The 17,660-nt window shown below is 48.0% G+C and overlaps 1 protein-coding gene and 1 pseudogene across 7 annotated transcripts in view; one reads left to right on the plus strand and one right to left on the minus strand.

Moving 5' to 3' along the window:
- Rps6kc1 (ribosomal protein S6 kinase C1) overlaps nt 1–17,660 on the minus strand; it is a 126,657-nt gene that overhangs the window by 67,533 nt on the left and 41,464 nt on the right. The window lies entirely within an intron of this gene.
- On the plus strand, nt 3,116–3,286 carry LOC110556974 (cytochrome b-c1 complex subunit 10-like; annotated as a pseudogene).

Consider the following 17,660-nt stretch of genomic DNA (forward strand, 5'->3'; position numbering starts at 1 on the left):
TGATGGCAGAACACAAATGATGCTGTTCTCTGGCTCTGTGCACCCACGCTGTGGCTGGGCTCACGGTGGGGCCGTGGGGCCTACCCCACCCTACCCCAGCCCCACTCTCCTCCTCGGTGACAGTCAGCACGCTCTAACTGAAACCTCTGTCTAGCATCTTGGGTTCACCTTGGGCTCGACCCCATCTGTTAAGTTTGGACTTGGCTCTATTCATAGCCGTGAGCTTGCCCTACACACTACCGTGAAGTTCGCACCGAGTTGTGGAACACATGGCCGCAGCCACACAGTTCCAATCAGATTTTGTTATCAAATCACTGTTTTTTAAACTTTTGGCTTTTCTGCCACTTTCTAGGCAGTCTCCATAGAAACAGAGAAACAAGGACTGTAACACCAGTGCTGAAATGGACTCCCGCTGCTGATGGGGAACCACTGCCATGGAAACTACAAGCATGGCAGAAAGGCTGGAGGGCTTCAGAATGTTCCTTCCGTGTGCAGATCTGCGGTCCCCCCACCCGGCCCCTTCAAAGGCCATGGTGACTGACACACGGCAGCCATGGATAAAGACTGTGCGGAGCGCTGCTGCCCAGTGCCTAGGCGCTGGACCAGAACAGCTCTAACTCATCACGCTGTTTGTGAATGTGGTTCACACAGACAGGAGAACGACTCCCACTATTCAAGTCTTAACCGTAGCTGTCAAACTGACTGGGTTGACTTTTTAAACACCCCAGAAAACTGATAAGCAAATTTCTGGCTGTCTGTGAAGGTGCTCCCAGAAATGACCGACAGTGGAACAGAGAACTGAGATGGGGAAGAGCGGCCCTGAAGAGGCTGGGCGGGGCCGCAGGAGTACTGAAAGCTTGCCCAGCTCCCTCCTTCCCCAGCAGAGGGCGCTCCCAGCCTGTGGCTCCTCCAGCCCAGGGCGCATACCCTTGGCAGCTGGCCCACAGGCTGCCCTCTCTGTGGGAGCCGTCCGGTTTATCAGACTGGCGGCTGCTGTTTTCCCAGGCTCCGCAGCCCGTAGACAGCACTGTGCACAGCGACTCTGGAGCCATAAACCAGTTAGCATATCTCGAAGTCATATATGCAGCCCACTGCTCTCGAGAGCTTCTGGGGACCATGAAAAGCACAGCCACTGTCCTGTCAAAAGTTCAAGTGTCTCCTAAAAGTTGAGTTCGATATAAAAGGATGATTTACAGAACCCGTGCCCTCTGGACGCTAGACTACCAAACTCTGCAAGAGGCAGGACCCCTGGGCCCCGTCCTCCAATCACATGCCCCTGATAAAAAGCTATTCATGCTCAGGCACTAAGATCAACAATCAAAAACCGGGACCTCAAAAAACTGAAAAACTGCTGCAAGGCAAAGGACACTGTCAATAGGACAAAACAGCAGTCTTTTTACAGAATGGGAAAGACCTTCACCAACCCCACATCCAACAGAGGACTAATATCCCAAACAGAGAACTCATGAAATTAAACACCAACAAACCAAATAACACAATTAAAAATTGTGTTAAACAGAGAATTCTCAACAGAAGAATACTGAATGGCAGAGAAGCACTTAAAGAAATGCTCAACGTCCTTAGTCATCAGGAAAATGCAAATCAAAATGTCTCTGAGATTCCATCTTACACCCATCAGAATGGCTAAGATAAAAAACTCAAGTGACAATACACGCTGGAGAGGATGTGGAGAAAGGGGAACTCTCCTCCACTGCTGGAGTGCAAACTTGCACAACCACTTTGGAAATCAACCTGGTGCTTTCTCAGAAAATTGGGAATAGTGCTACCTCAGATCCAGATATGCCACTCCTGGGTATATACACCCAAAAGATGCTCCACCATACCACAGGGACACTTGCTCAACTACATTCATAGCAGCCTTATCTGTAAGAGCCAGAAACCGGAAACAACCCAGATGTCCTTCAGCTGAATGGATTCCGATCCACTCTCCTTCATCCCTAAACAGAAGAAGCGCTGAATCCAGGACTAGCCAGCTCAGACACCTCGTCTCAGAAGACGGGTGTCTGTGTGTATGCACCTCAGCAGCCATTTCCTGGACTTCCAGGGTGTTTTAGGCAGATTTTCTCTACATGCTCACAAGCGACCACACACACACACACACACACACACACACACACACACACACACGACTCTGTGAGCTCTCTTTCTCCGCCCCAACAGGGCCACACAGTGGCCTCTTGCTTCCCTGGGCTTTATCACTCCAGCAAGGACATCAGACCAACCTATGGGTACTGCATTGAGTTTTGTTTGTTGCTTTTTCTTGCTTTTTCTTTTGTTTTTGTTTTACAACTGGGTCACATAAAAGAATGTACCTATTTAAGATGGCCTTGGTCGCTACAGTTTTTAAGTGCTGATTGACTATATTTAATGATGCTTTGTTCTTCTCGGGTATAGCCTACCATTTCCGCCTTATGTTAAGTGTTCTCAAAACAAAAGGCGACCTTGAAAGAAGGAATGATTCACGCAGCTGCGTGTCTTGCAGGAGGTGAAGCCCACAGCACTCAGAGGGAACAGAGCCGGTCAGTTCGGGAGTCTGCCTTGTATTTGCATTGAGCCAACCCTCTCCCAATGCTGCTCTCAAAACCAGTGGCTAGGAGACCCCCAGAAAAGTCACCAAAAACAGTTAAAGTCCTAAAGTGCTCACTGCTTCTGCTTCCCAGGCTCCGGTGTGCAAGGAAGCCAGGCCCAGCTGACCCTGGGCTAGCCCCACTTGCCACTCCAAGCCTCAGCTCTGTCTCTCTGCTCTTTACCTTCTCTTTATTCTTACAATTTTAAAAGGGAATAACCAAAACATTTTATTTCTTTCGAAGCATCGTTGCTGGCCACTGTAGAATCCCACACCTTTAATCCCAACACTCAAGACAGGAAGGCAGGTGCGTTCTGTGAGTTCAAGGCCAGCTGGGTTGGCTTTTTTTATGTGATTTGAAAGAGGGTGTCACAGGCCATGCTGACCTATGACCTTCTTCCCAAGTCCTGGTATTGCAAATGTGTACCACCATGCCCCACTCTTGTTTTTGTTTGTTTTTAAAACCAGGTCTTGAACTGCTCTGGGGCAGAGGAACAGGGTGAGCCTGAGTACTGAGACCCTAAAGCAATGCTGAGCAGTTTTCTAGGCCCATGCTACCTGGAACTGGCCAAGAATTGGATCCCCACGGCCAGCATGTAAGGCACTGTGGGTGCCATGGGGCTGGTGTGGGCCCCGGACTGGCGGCTGATCCTAGACTGGGTGCCTTACATCAGTGGCAACTTTCAGAAGGCGGATTAGACAGCCCCTTCCTCTCAACAGAGGCCTCAGTGGTGCCACGCCCTGCTGCCTCAGAAACAGCCCTGTGGAGGATGCCGAGGAAGCCGCCTTGCTTCTGAGAGCTTCTGCGCCGATGGGCACTGCGGCTACCATGATGGGTGTGCCATTAAACCTGTTCATACGTCCGACAACAAAATAAAAAATAAATATAAAAATAAAACCAGCTCTTGCTGTGTGACCTCATGCCTCAGCTCAGAGTGCTGGCACCTTGCATCCAGACGCGAACGCTAAAGTCACAGGCATGTGCTACCGTACCTCACGAAAAGCTGGCACTGGGCTGGTCCTGATCTATCCATTTGTCTCAGCGCTAAGACTGAGCCCAGGGCCTTGAGTGTGTCACAAAGCCCCACCACTGAGCTATAGCCCCACCTCTAGGAAAACAAAACAAAACAAAAAAAAAAAAAAATCTTGCGATTCCTGACTTTCTAATGTTGTTCTCAAGTCAAATGGCTTTTAAAGGATGGGGACAAACATTACAGGCCCTGCACATGGCACCAACTCTGATCCTCACCCAGAGGCCGAGGCAGGTGAATTAGTGGTATGACACCTAGAAGACAGACAGACAGACCAAATAAGATAGGTGGCTAACAGGTGATCCTGTCAACAAAAGAGAAGAGACTCCAAAGGAAGGAAGCACTGGTAAGAGCCTGCAGCAAATCTGCCAACTTAGTGTGACCCCTGAGCCCCACAGGAGGGAGGAGAGGACCGCGACCAGCAAGGAGTTCTGACTCCCACAGAGTGCATGCTCACCCCACATACAATTAACTAATTGGCTAAAAGCAGAAAGATTGTTGTGCTCTGCAATACGAGCTAAGGACTCAAGAAAAGTTGGAGTAAAAATCATATAGAAAGGTAAACATAGAAAGATCCCTAACTTCCAAAAGGCCTTCTGCTCATTCTTTTATCAGCTGTCTGGGGCAGCCTAACAAAGTGGCAGTCCATAAAAGAGCCAACGCAACGCCGGTTTGCTTTCCTATCCCTGTATGTGGGCAGGTGTTTGGCCTGCGTGAATGAGGTGTGCCACGTGCATGTCTGATGCCTAAGGAAGCTAGAAGAGGGCATCAGCTCGCCCGCACCTGGAGGCACAGAGAGGCGAGGGCTGCCATGCGGGTGCTGGGAACTGACCCTGCGTCCTCTGCGAGAGCAGCAAGTGCTCCTAGCCAGGGCCATCTTCCCAGCCCCAACAACTGTTTTCTTGTTGCCATATTACTCTACACTATTTTTCCTCTGAAATCAAGTAAAATGAACAAGGGTTGTGAGTACTTCATTATCTGCTATCCTAGAAGCTTCACAGGTTCCATTAATACTCCCCCCCCAAAAAAAAAAAAAACTAACTACACTTATTTCTTTATTGTGTGTGTCATGCTGTACAAGTGGAAGTCAGAGGTCAACTTGCAGAAACCTCTGCTTTCACAGTGTGGGTCACAGTGCTGACTTCAAGTCTTTGGGCTTGAAGCCTGCCAGCTCTAACACCGTCCGCAGGAACCCACCTGACCGGAATCCGTCAGAGCCAGAACTCACAAGCTCACCCTCCTGCAGGCATGGTCACACGGGGCTGCGCCTCCCTGCTGTAGCAATGGTCTCCTTGCAAAGGAAACAGCTAGAGTGAAGGCTCTCTCCAGTTCCTGCTGGCCCTCCAGGACATAGACCTGGCTACTAAACTAGGTTCCAGCCACAGCATTACACACAGAAGACTTCGGTGAAGCGCTGCTCACTGACTGAGAGCCCAAACGTTGCAGCAGCATCACGCGGTCTGACTAACCACAGCCACTGGCCTACCCCTCAGCCACAGGGGTTAAGCGCAGGACAACCAGTGGACAGCCCACTGGACTGCATGTCAACAGCTAGGGTCGCCTCTCTTATTCCTCCCTGTACCTGTGTGCCTTCCTCCGAAAAAACAACAAACGCCTAAGACTGCCTGGCTAGAGATTGCAGTCAGGGTCTCTTCACCTGAAGAGCTGAAATACCCACAAAAGGACCCTAGAACATGGCCCTAAGAGGCACAGTACACTAAAAAGGGAAATAACATCTTGACATAATTTTGCTTAAAACTGTCAAAAGAGTACCAAGAAGAAACACAGGTATTCTAAGTAACTATAAACCAATAAGGATGAACTCCACCAGCTCTCTGTCCTACTTTACAGCCAGTTGTGAAAGACACCTTTCTTAATGGTTTGTAAAAGCACAGAAGGCATGCCCTGTGACCTGCAATTCTTCCAATGACACTCACTTCTGAGGCTGCTCACTGCAGCACAGCAGCTGCTGAGAAAAGGCAGGCTCACACTTTCAGCAGGAACTGGAGACTGAACTGAGCAGTTTACACACAGCAATGCTTAATAATAGTACATAACAGGCCGAGAGTTATATGAATACACATCAGCGCATAATGCAACAAAGCACAGAATAATGCGTAAGACTTTCTCAGAGAGCCTAATAGCCTGCCAGTGCTAAAACGACAGTAGATTTCCACTTGGGATTTGGCTTTATTTTCACTTAATTTGACTTACATTATCCCTGGATATCTACATTTCTTCCAAGCTGAATTAAGGGTTTCCTTAGCAATCTCGAATTAAGCCATTTTTATGAAGTGGACGTGCGTCGACTGTGCTGCTAACGCGGAAGCCGGAGGTCGCCCGCTCAGCCTGGGGGAGCACCCTGCCCCTGGCTTGTGCAGTAGCAGCTGTGCCTCACGCAGACTCGCATGGATGAAAATATTTAGATGAGCAGCCTCCCACCTAGTTTATTTTCCATATGACTTTCCTGTAATTATTTTGTAAACTGTTCACACAACAATACATAAAAACATCTGCAAAAACAGGTAATTAATGTGTCAAGCCACACTAATGCATTTTTATGGGATCCATGCTTCGTCAACTGTAATTATAACTCTTTTTTAAGCAGATGATGATGTGTTTGTTGCAATGTGCAAGTGGTGATTTCAGATGCTCTGTTTACTGCTCATACAATCTGAATATAAAACTCTGCAGCTACTTTACCCACATCAGTGCTTTACCTAGCTTTTTGCTGAAGCACGAAAGCACTGCTCTTTTTCCAAGCTATAATTTCCAGCAAATATTTTTGTCATTAAAATGTGAAACCCTCAGCATAAAAGCTGACATGAAAATAGTGAAAAATTCAAGGAGCATACACTGGCAAACTGCATCTTGACTTCCTGCCTGAGCCATGACCCTCCACAGGAAACACATAGCAAAGCTACACCATAGTCACGGGCAACAGCTTAGAGGCTTTGCTGACTGACACAGTAGCCCCGCAGACCCACCCAGTGCACACGGAGCTGACAGATGTGCAACCACGCCCTTCCCAAACCCAGGAATCGCTGTGTCGGCTGACCAGGCATCACAACTAATCCTGCTCCCCCATAATCAACCCAGACAGACAGTCCTGATAGGCCAGGGCATGTGACCTCTCGAGTTCTGTTTCTATAGCTAAATCTAAAATGACAAAAGCTACAAGAGAACATGATGAAAGAATTAAAGAGTGAACTCAAGAGCAGACTGATCTAGTGACATAAAAAGGAGGGGGGAAGTCACAAGAGTAGTGGGTCAGAAAACAGAAAACAAGCCAGGCTTGAGCACCTGCAGAAACTATTAGGTACATTAACGTCCACAGAACTCAGTCTACAGAAGAGAAGAGAAGAGACGGGGAAAGCACCCGGCTGGAGGACGTAACAGATGAAGATGCCCGAGCTTCATGAACACTGGTGTGCATGTGCAGAAACCACCAACAGGCACGCGGATGCAGCAAATGCCAGGACGATTCAAAGAGACCAGAGCCAACAGACGCTCGGAGGTCAAACGTCCAAACAAAAAGAAAATCCTCTCCCCTCCTCCATCCCTTTATTTTTTCTTTGTTCGTTTCATTTGTTTGAAGTAGGTTTTTGCTATGTAGCCCAGGCTGGCCTTAAACCTGAAGCAATTTTCCTGCCTCAACCTACTGAGCACTGGGATTACAAGTACAGTAACTATAAAACCACATTACAAGGCTCATTTATCTAAAGATGTCGCCAATGTAAGAATAAAAGCAAAAGGGGGAGCAAGGACCGAGCTACAGGCAAGCAGAGCTTCCATGTGTCATCAGAATCAGGACACTCTTACCATGAAGTAGACACTTTAGACTACAACGTCTGTTTCTGTAATCTTCAGAAACTTCAGCAAGAACTCAAAAGTGATACAGCTTTAAAGAGAGATGATATCCTGGGAACAAAAGAAGGAAGGCCGACACCCACAGCAAACACCAAGATAGCTGACATAACTCCAGCCACACCAACACAGGCAATGTAGGAAGCAAAGAGAATTAAAAACAGATCCAACTGTCCCTTGTCTACAAGCAAGAAACTCTGATTCCAAGAAACAAACAGGCAAAGGACAGAAAGGCTGTGCTATGTAGAAAATAAACATAGGCAGAATAATTATATGAATACCCAACAAAATGTATTTCACGAAAAAGTAGTACAAGAAACCGACAGGTTATAATGTGAAAAGTGAATTAATCAGAAATGTAATAATTACCCCAAAACAGAGAAAGAAAAAGTTAACAAAATACAGAGACAGATAATTCAGTAATATTAGAGATGTCTCAATAATGGTTAAAACAGAGGCCGAAAATGATGTTCAAGAATTGAGCAATGTTTTAGCCAACCTGAATTGTATGGCACCTACAGAATATTCTAACCCACCCCATCAGACTAGTTAGAGCTTACAAGGCTGCACAGAACACCCTCTAAATCAGACTATGTGCTGGCCTCCAGACAAGGCCTGGCAAAGACTTGAATGGTACCGTGACCACTCATCAATTAAACTGAACATATAATAATCCACAAATATTTTACCTCTCCCTGTTTTGTTTGGATATGCTGTGTTATTGAGTCATAGAATTCATTAATTTCTTCTTTTCAATGTCACACACACACACACACACAGAATATTTTTCGTCTTGATATGAAGCTTCCGCCTCTGGTTCACTCTAGGCTGCCTGTAGTTCCTGTCTCTGCCTAACTTTCCTTACGCATGGGTAGCTGTGTAAGCCACTGTGCGTGACCCCAGCACGCATGCACGGCACTGGTTGTTTTTCACTCTCCCTCCTCGAAGGTCCGTTTTCCTGCTGCTTTGAATGAATGGCGCTGACTAGACCTTCACGCTGTGAACTTTTCCGTGTTGGATTGTAGATATTTTCTAATTCCTCATTTTAGTTTAGGATATCTAATTCTCTAAGGACTTGTTTTCACAGTTTGTCATATGCTGTCTTCACCCAGAGGCCCACCCAGTGCCCACAGGAAAAAGGCCATAATGTTGATAATTTACCTTGAAATTCATCAGGTATGCACAGATGAAAAATAAAATATGCACAGATAGACCACAGATAAATAGCAGTGATGAAATCCAATATGTACAAATTACCCCAACTGATAAAGTTGAATATTCAAAACACCATCCATAGACTTCAGGCTTAGAGGACACTGACAGCCACCTAATTCCCATCTCCCCACAGAACCTCTCAAAATACAAGAGAGAGAGAGAGAAATAAGTTCACATATGACCCAGATATTCAGAATGTCTGTAAAAAGGAAAATAAGCCAAATTCAACAGAGCTTCCAGGCCCTTGTCACAGACCTGTGGACACATAGGACAAAGGCGTAAGTGACTTCTTGAAAAGAATATAAAGGGCTATGACCGAGGAAAGCAACTTGTCCAACCAGTGCCAACATGGCTAGACATGGGCAGGAGCCGGGGGCTCAGAGCAGCCTACAGAGAGGCCTGCAGGTGAACAGAACCACAGTGGGGTTTGATAAAGCTCCCTCCCCGGGAGGCAGCAGGCATATAGAAAGGGGCATCTTAGCTGGCTCTCTACTGCTGTGGTGAGCACCCTGACCAAAATTGCCTTGGGGAGGAAAGGGCTTATTTTGCTCACACTTCAGTGTCAGAGTCCACCATCAAGCAAAGCTGGGCAGGAAGTACAGGCTGGAAGAGAAGCAGACTCTGGAGGCGCAGTGCTCACTCCTCGCTCCTTGCTCCTCGTGGCTTGCTCTCACAGCTTACTTCCGTATACAACCCAGGACGGCTGGCCCAGGGGTTGCGGGCTCTTCTTAGACCAGTCATCAAACAAGAATGTGTCCCCACAGACCTGCCCACAGGCCACTCTGATGGAAGCCATCCCTCAGCTGAGGCTCCAGTTTCTACCAAGTTACCGAAACACTAAAGAGTGATCTCAGGAGGATGCACAGTGAAGAGGTGAAAGAAGGAAAAGAGGGTGAGGACTCTACAGAAACTAACCACAGGGAAACAAGACGCTGGCCCTGGGGCACAGCCAGGGGAAAGCTGACCTCTGTCAGCCTGTCCCTGCAAAGAACTGGAGGAAAAGAACAGCCACTGCACTCAACACTTGCAGACGCTTGGGCAGCAGCTAGCGCTGGGGCAGCTGGGAGGAGGCTGGGGCACCTCGGGAAGCTGAGCAGATGCTACCTCCTGCTGCAGCTGTCAGCTCGAAGAGATGCTCCTGTGTGAGATAATACACTGAGCCAAGGCCTTACCTATCTTTTCTGAACATATAATTAGACTTCAAATTTTTCAAAAGAGTTACCTGTCCTCTGTATAATTATAGTCTAAGAACACCTAAGAGAAACACATAAGCAACCAACACAGGGCCAGCAAGACAGCTCAAAGGTAAAGGTGCCTGCTGCCAGGCCTGCCATCCTGAGTTTGACCTCCAAAAGCCACATGGCGGAAAGAGAGAACCAACTCTCCTACAAGTGATTCTAAAAAAATTAAAGAAACAACCCATTTACACAGGCAGGTAAGGAAAGACTAATGACAACCACCACCAGGAGGAGCCATGTCCACCAAGAGGATAAGCAGAGGGACCGTGTCCAACAGGAGGATAAGCAGAGGGACCGTGTCCACCAGGAGGATAAGCAGAGGGACCGTGTCCATCAGGAGGGCAGGCAGAGGGACTGTGTCCACCAGGAGGGCAGGCAGAAGGGCCATGTCCACCAGGAGGATAAGCAGAGGGACTGTGTCCACCAGGAGGATAAGCAGAGGGACCGTGTCCACCAGGAGGATAAGCAGAGGGACCGTGTCCACCAGGAGGGCAGGCAGAGGGTGGTGTGTCCACCAAGAGGATAAGCAGAGGGACCGTGTCCACCAGGAGGGCAGGCAGAGGGGCCATGTCCACCAGGAGGGCAGGCAGAGGGGCCATGTCAGCTGCTTGTTTTCACTGGTGCTAGCCCCTCCTCCCACATCCCATAGTTCTGCTAGCCAGCAGGAGGAGTCCACCAACTAGGGACAACTCTGTCCAGTGTCCCTGAGGTAACCTATACCTGATCAAGTTAGGAAAACAGATGAGGTCACATGACCAGGCAAGGCCAGTAAACTTGGGCAGTTATTAAAACTATGGAGGAAAATACCTTCTTCCTCCATGATCCCAAGGATCCAGTCTTAGCAAGGTACAAGCAAGTACAGTATGTGTGTGGAGCTGGACAATGCAAACGACAGAGAAGAAGCGATAGTTCGTAAGACACCTAAGCTGAGGTAACCACACAGCCAGGCATTTTTCAGAGCTAATGTTCTTTTGTATATGAGCCTCTTTGAGTTGTTAAGGTGTTACACATATCTGGAAGAATCCAGACTAACACAAAACCTCAAAGGAGGGGTGACTGGGGCGTAGAGGGACACCGGAAAGGCAAGTGTGAGCATGGAGAGCAGGGAACGAGTGCTCTGGAGCCCACAGAGCAGTCCTCCGCACTGACTGGCTCGCCTCCTGACCGGCCTGAGAAGAGGGGAAGGGCCTGCTGATGGAACAGAAAATACAGAGGCACGGAGCGATGCTTAAACCTCAAATCTTTGCACGTTCAGCCTTAATTTCACTGCTTTCAATGCTTCCAGCCAGCTTCATAATGGTTAAGTTCTGAAAAACTCTCAATTAAGGCGACTTATTGAATTATAGTGAAAAGTACAATCTTTATCTTAGAATAAAAAAACTACAGAAATTTTCACATTAGAAAAATACCTAAATTTGCTTAATAATGCTTTTCACTGAAAAAGAGCTCTTTTCCAACCACATTAAATGATGAACAAAATAAAAAGGAATATCAAAAGGCACAGCGTGGCTCCTGTTACAACACAAATCTCTGTGGCAACTAGGACTCACACTTAGAGCAGCCGTCAGGAAGAAATGAATGTGAGGCAGCAACAACTGACTGAGAGCAGATGACTCTCAGAATCCGGTGCAGGAGGAACACGTGAGCCCCAGGAGGGACTCCTCCGGGTAGATGGGAGGCTCCCCAAGGCCAGGTGAGCCAAGGCCGCCTGCCTTCTGAACACGTTTCTGCATGGGGGTGGGAGGGGTCATGAGATACTAGACAGAGAGGAAGACCCACTTTATTCACAAATAGTGCACCTTAGTCACACGTGTGTGTGTGTGTGCATGCACATGCGTGTGAGTGCACGAATGCATGCACGCGCAGTTATGAAAAACAATCCACAGCAAAGCAACCAGATGTAACAAACCAGATGTAATTCAACAAGGCGCTGGACAGATAAACACACGGAGCCCATCTGAACTTACACACACCAACAATGAGCACACGAAGAACATCTTCCATTTATAAGAGTAGCGTCCCAACGTGTAACACTCCCATGAAGAAACTCCAGAAGCAGAAGCCTCCTCACTGCAAAGAGCAAGAGGCTGAGGAGGGAAGAGGAGGAACAGGGCAGGGAAAGCTCCCGGTCCAAGGGACGCTGAAACACTGTCAGGAAGGACACCCACAGAACCTACATAATTCCATCAAAATACAAACTGTCTATTATAGAAACGTGCATTATAGAAATGCAAGACACCGAGCTTACAGGGCACTACAAGAATCAAAATTATTCCAAAAAAGAAGAAAACTCTCAAAGAGGTTCGTAAGGCAGGAGCAAGAGCTGGAAAACAGTCTAGTGGTTAAAAGACAAGGAGCCATTGAATTAGAAGGCATTACGCTGTCTCAAAACAAACATTTTGTTTTCCAAGCCAAGCATGGTGGTGCACACCTCTAACCCCAGCAACTCAAAAGCAGAGACAATGAAATCTCAAGTTCAAGGCCAGCCTGCTCATCATGGTAATTTCTAGGCCAACAAAGATCTGTATCAGAAAACAAAAGCAGGGGCTGGAGAAATGGTTCAGTAGATAAAATGCATGCTGTGCTAGTGTGAGAATAGGGCTCAGAACCCTAAAATCCACATAAAGCCAGAGGCAAGGACACAAACTTGCAATCCCAGCATATCTACAGGAAAATAGGAGGTAAAGATCACCAGATTCGCAGATGGCTAGATCCACAACAGTGAAGAAGACAGGAGTAAGGACCCAGGTACAGGACGGACAAAAAAAGCACAGCAGCTTTGTGCACAGCGGCCCTTATACTTAGCATATGTACTGACGGGAGCAGCAGGTAAAGTGAACTACGGAATACACCCATGCTACGATGTGATTAGCACTAAGGGTGGAGATAATTATCTCAGCTATTAAAGTGACATTTTCCATTTCTTGTTTTAAAGGTTTATTTATTATTTTATCATTTACACAACATTCTGCCTGCAAACCAGAAGAGGGTTCTCGCTATAGATGGTTGTGAGCCACCATGTGGTTCCTGGGAATTGAACTCAGGACCTTTGGAAGAACAGCCAGTGTTCTTACCCTCTGAGCCATCTCCCCAGCCCATCGACATTTTTCATTTCTAAGATCCAATACTAACATCTAATGTCTTGCTTTCCATCCATCACACTCACACTTTTCTGCCTGTCCTGTCTGTCTATCCACTTGAAAGCAAACACAGCGATGGATGTACAAGGTTTCCAAATATTCGAGAAACTCTCATTCAAGAATCACTGGTCCCAGCTGCTTCGTGGATGACTATGGGCACAGGGCGGGGCCCCTCAGCAAGGCCCAGGCATGTTCTAAAACCAGCCTCTTGACACACGGCTTAACTCAGAGCCCACTGGTAACTCAAGTCACCCAGACGTACATCTGTGCTGACAGCTCCTTCCGGGAAGACAAGCCAGAGCCAGAAGAGACAGGGCAGCACAGTGCTGAGTAGAGCGACAGTCCAACTGGGCCAGCAAAGAGCGAAGTACATAGCTCCTGGGGTGGAGTACGCTGTGGGGAAGCCTGGGTATTGCTACCAGATCCTTGCCAGGATGCAAACGGCAGAGCGTGAATTGTGTCTAATTGTGGCTAAGTCATAACATTGGAACCAGTTGCACTGGTGACAAATATCAACAGAATTTCCAACAACAAAATACTTATCAACAACAACTCTTTTCATTATAAATCTCCTCCATAATGTAGACTGGAGTTATCAAAGGAAAAGGAAGCAAAGGGACGAGGAGACGGAAGGGAGACTGGCCAGGGAAGGAAGAGGAGGCAGAGAGGGCAGGAGGAGTGGGGGTGCAGGAAAGACGTGTAGCTGGGACAAGTGTGGCACTGACGGCCACCAAGTCCCTGAAAAGCAGGTGTGGCCAGACCCTGCAGATGTTCACCGTGCTGTCACGCACCACAGACATCACAAACCTCATGTAATTCACTATCTCCACGTGTGGCACATACATGTAAGCACCGCTTGCAGGATGATCACTAGGACAGACAAAACAGGAAATGGAGAAGGAATGAACAAGTAACATCAAGTTCAGTGCAAGACACAGAGAACTCACCGTGTCTCCTAATCACCGAGCCCACATGATCAGGAGAGATGTGGGCAAGGGGGCCACTCTCCCGAGCAGCACCACAATGACCAAGGTTTGTGTGTGGAAAAGCCCAGACTCATCCCCCCTCGGCCTTGCTGCCCCTGAGCACCAGCAGCTAATGACTCCACCTGGCCCTCCCCTGAAAGATAGCAGCAAACATGGCTCTGTGGCAACCAGGACACCACAGGGGAAGGCACAGAGCAGCTCTAATTCCCAGGGACCGCAGTGGTACAGGAGCAACGCCTGTAGCAAACTCCTGTTTTAAACAATTGTTCTCGCTGAGCAAGTGCCAAGCTTTCGGGTCATTGCCGTATTTGCGGCCTCTAAACTTCAGTGTCCCCAGACAACACCCAGTGTGACAAGCTAGAACTCAGCTGTGGCTTTCCTGAAAATTGAAAAGAACATAAGAAAATAACTGGTACTGTAACAACATTTAACACATGGCAGGCCATGCTGCTGCTGCTGCTGCTGCTGCTGCTGCTGCTGCTGCTGCTGCAGCTGCAGCATTTCAGTAGTGCCTTTTGCCACCCGTTTGGCATGCTATACCACCTTAACGTCCCTCACCAGCCCACTCTAAGGATAAAGTAGGACATGGCAGGGGGGCATGGAACAGACTGCCTGCTCTCCACAAAGCTAGGTCGATTTCTGAGACTGTGACTCCCAAGCTTCTCCTTTTGAAATCGATAGCAACCTGAGAGTCTGGAAGACAGTACCTCCAGTGTCCTCCGTGAAAATGCCACTAAGAGAAGTGCTGGCATTTCCACCAGCTCTACCATAACCTGGCCAGCTCCACTTTACAAGGAGAAGCTCAGGGAAGAAGCAGGCTCTTCCAAGCTGTGAGAACCACCGACAAAGCTCGCCATCTCCTCTCTGAAAGACCTTTCCTGACAGCCAGGGGGCCAGCAACCACTGCCATACAACATGCAGAGCCAACCAAGGCCGCGAAAGCAATGCCCCGGAAAGAGCTAAGCGGAGGCTCTTTATTCAAAAGTCTCACCACTCTGACACTTCAGTGACAGCTCTGTCAGACCAGAAGAAACTTTCCCCAAGAAGGCATCTTTTCTGAGAACCCAACCACAAGCTGGAGACCCACAGGTCTGCAGGGTGGGAGCACAGTGCCGCTGCGGAGTCCTAGGACTAGGAGCACTGCCCTGACCTCACACTCACATCCCATCACATGCAAAACTGCATGGATGGAAACACACATTCTTTAAAAAGAATCAGAATTCCATCGATTGTAGCTGAGGGAAAAAAGAAAACAAAAAGCTAGAATTCGGTAATTGAGGTTCCCAAAGTTCGTCTGAGTGAAGCCATTGGGAGGTGAGCGCACAGTGAAACACTCGGAAGTAATCGCTTGCTTTCTGCGGACCCTGACAGCAGACCGTTCGGGAGCCTGTGGCTTCGGACAGAGAGGCTCAGAAGACAGAGCTGGCAATGCTGCCTCGCTTCGGCCACTCGGAGAGCTCTGTCGCAAGTTTACAGAAGTACCTGCCGCTTTAACAGCAGGCTTAGTGACTAACTGATGAGTCTTTGTTACACCCTGATCTGCATTTATCCTTCTCATCACTTAGCAATGATTTTTATTTTTCTAGTGCCATCAAGTGGCAGCTTCATGAAGTGTCCTGATTAAACCCAAACTTTAGACAGAAAGATGTCACAGTGATATGGCTCACCTATGCTAATTTAGTACCAAGAATGTCTTAGCTAACTTAGTAAATTATGTTTGGAAAACAAGGAACATCAGAACAGATATTCTGCAACTCATCCCACTGTAAACCGCAATCCAAGATGACAGGGAAAGGAACGGAAATGAAGAGGTCTTAGACAGAATACTCCATACACAAACCCCAACAGACTAAAAAAGGCCTGAAAAATAAAAGTGGGTAAAAAGTCATCTACCAATTGAGAGAAGAAAACAAATTATTTCAGCATTAATTTCTCAATTTGAAATGCTAAAATTACAGCTACACTAATATTTGTGACACTGGGGTTCCACAGATTGAATATGAGTCAGCTACCTGACACTGCCTGTCACCCCAGATAACAGGTCCCCTCACTTCTGCACACGTGAACGTCCACAGCTTTGCAACCTGGAAGCACACAGTGACTGTGCAACCTGCACTTCTAGACAAAGATGACAATGGAACAAGCTCAGTTCTACATTCCTGAAACTCCACTAGCGACAGCAAAAGAATTCACTTAGGACAAAACCCTACAAGAGCAGAGGCTGGGAGAAAAAGAAGAGCAAGACGACCTTAGGAACTCAGAAGTAAATGGCTGAGAAATTAGTGTTCTCGTGAATACAGTCATCAAAGTGCTAGATAAAAAGCGGTAGGAGAGGACACGTGGACGACCCACGCGAAGCCTCCGATGGAGCGGTGCGCAGCGCACACCGCTCTTCCAGAGGATCTGACCTAGCACGCTGCTCGAAGCTCACTCCAGCGCCGAGGGCAGTGTGCACTCACATACACGCCTGCCCTCCACCCACAACGAAAACTAAAATTAAGATGCCACGTTCCTCAGTGTCCAGAGCCATGTGGGATCATGCAGAGGACTTAGGGCAGCTCTTCCCAAGGGTCCTGCTTCAGTTCCCAGTAGCCACATGGCAGCTCACAACTGTCTATATTCCAGTTCCAGGGGACCTGATAGCTGCTTTGACCCCCAGGGCATCGGATTCCCAAATGCTGTATACATACACAGACATACACACAGGCAAAACACTCATGCACACAGATAAATCTAAAAGTGTTGGGGAAAAGTTCATTAAAAGTGCTTGATAAGAAGCAGTTTAGATGGCTCAGAGGTTAAGAGCACTGACTGTTCTTCCAAAGGTCCTGAGTTCAATTCCCAGCAAACAGAAGGTGGCTCACAACCATCATCTAATGAGATCTATTGTCCTGGTCTGGCACGCAGGCACACATGCAAGCAGACTACTGTACGCATAACAAATAAATCCTTTCTTTCTAAAGAAGTCATTTAGATACATATCAACACGCACACTCTAGAAAGAGGGCAGAAGGCTCTAGACTACCGGGACACCAGGTGGGCTGAGAGGAAATGGTGAAGGGAAGTGTTAGCAGATAAGGAGCAGCAGGTAAAAGGTGCAGAACAGCAGCAGAAATAACTCTCCACAGCCCACTGAGGAAAGTCACACCAGCCTTTGACTATCACGTCTTGTCCAAAAGCCACATCTCTAACTACAGGGCACTTTATTCTGCTCTTGTGGTGGAAAAGGAGAGTACAGGAATAAAACCTGGTACTAACAGAAAAAAGTTCTGCCTAGAGACGCTGCCTCTGCTCAGCTCAGCGTGTTCTGTCACTTGCACTGACTAGGTGGAGGTGACAGTGACCTCCGCTAACAGCGAGCAGAGGGCTGGACACAGAGCCTCCCTTCTCCACTGAGTCATGGCCGTGCCAGGAGCTCTCGGTGAACGCTCGGTGCAGGAGAAAGCCCGCCATGCACACGGCACACGTGGGCACCCTGCCCTCTGAAATGACCCACTTTGCTAAATGGCTCAGAGCGCCAAGCACCTGAGATGATGTCACCGCTGTGGCTTCTCACGTCCCCTCCTGGACACGGAACAGAGGACTTCCAGGCACAG

This window comes from Meriones unguiculatus, chromosome 11 (assembly GCF_030254825.1).
Source record: "Meriones unguiculatus strain TT.TT164.6M chromosome 11, Bangor_MerUng_6.1, whole genome shotgun sequence".
Lineage (NCBI taxonomy): Eukaryota > Metazoa > Chordata > Mammalia > Rodentia > Muridae > Meriones > Meriones unguiculatus.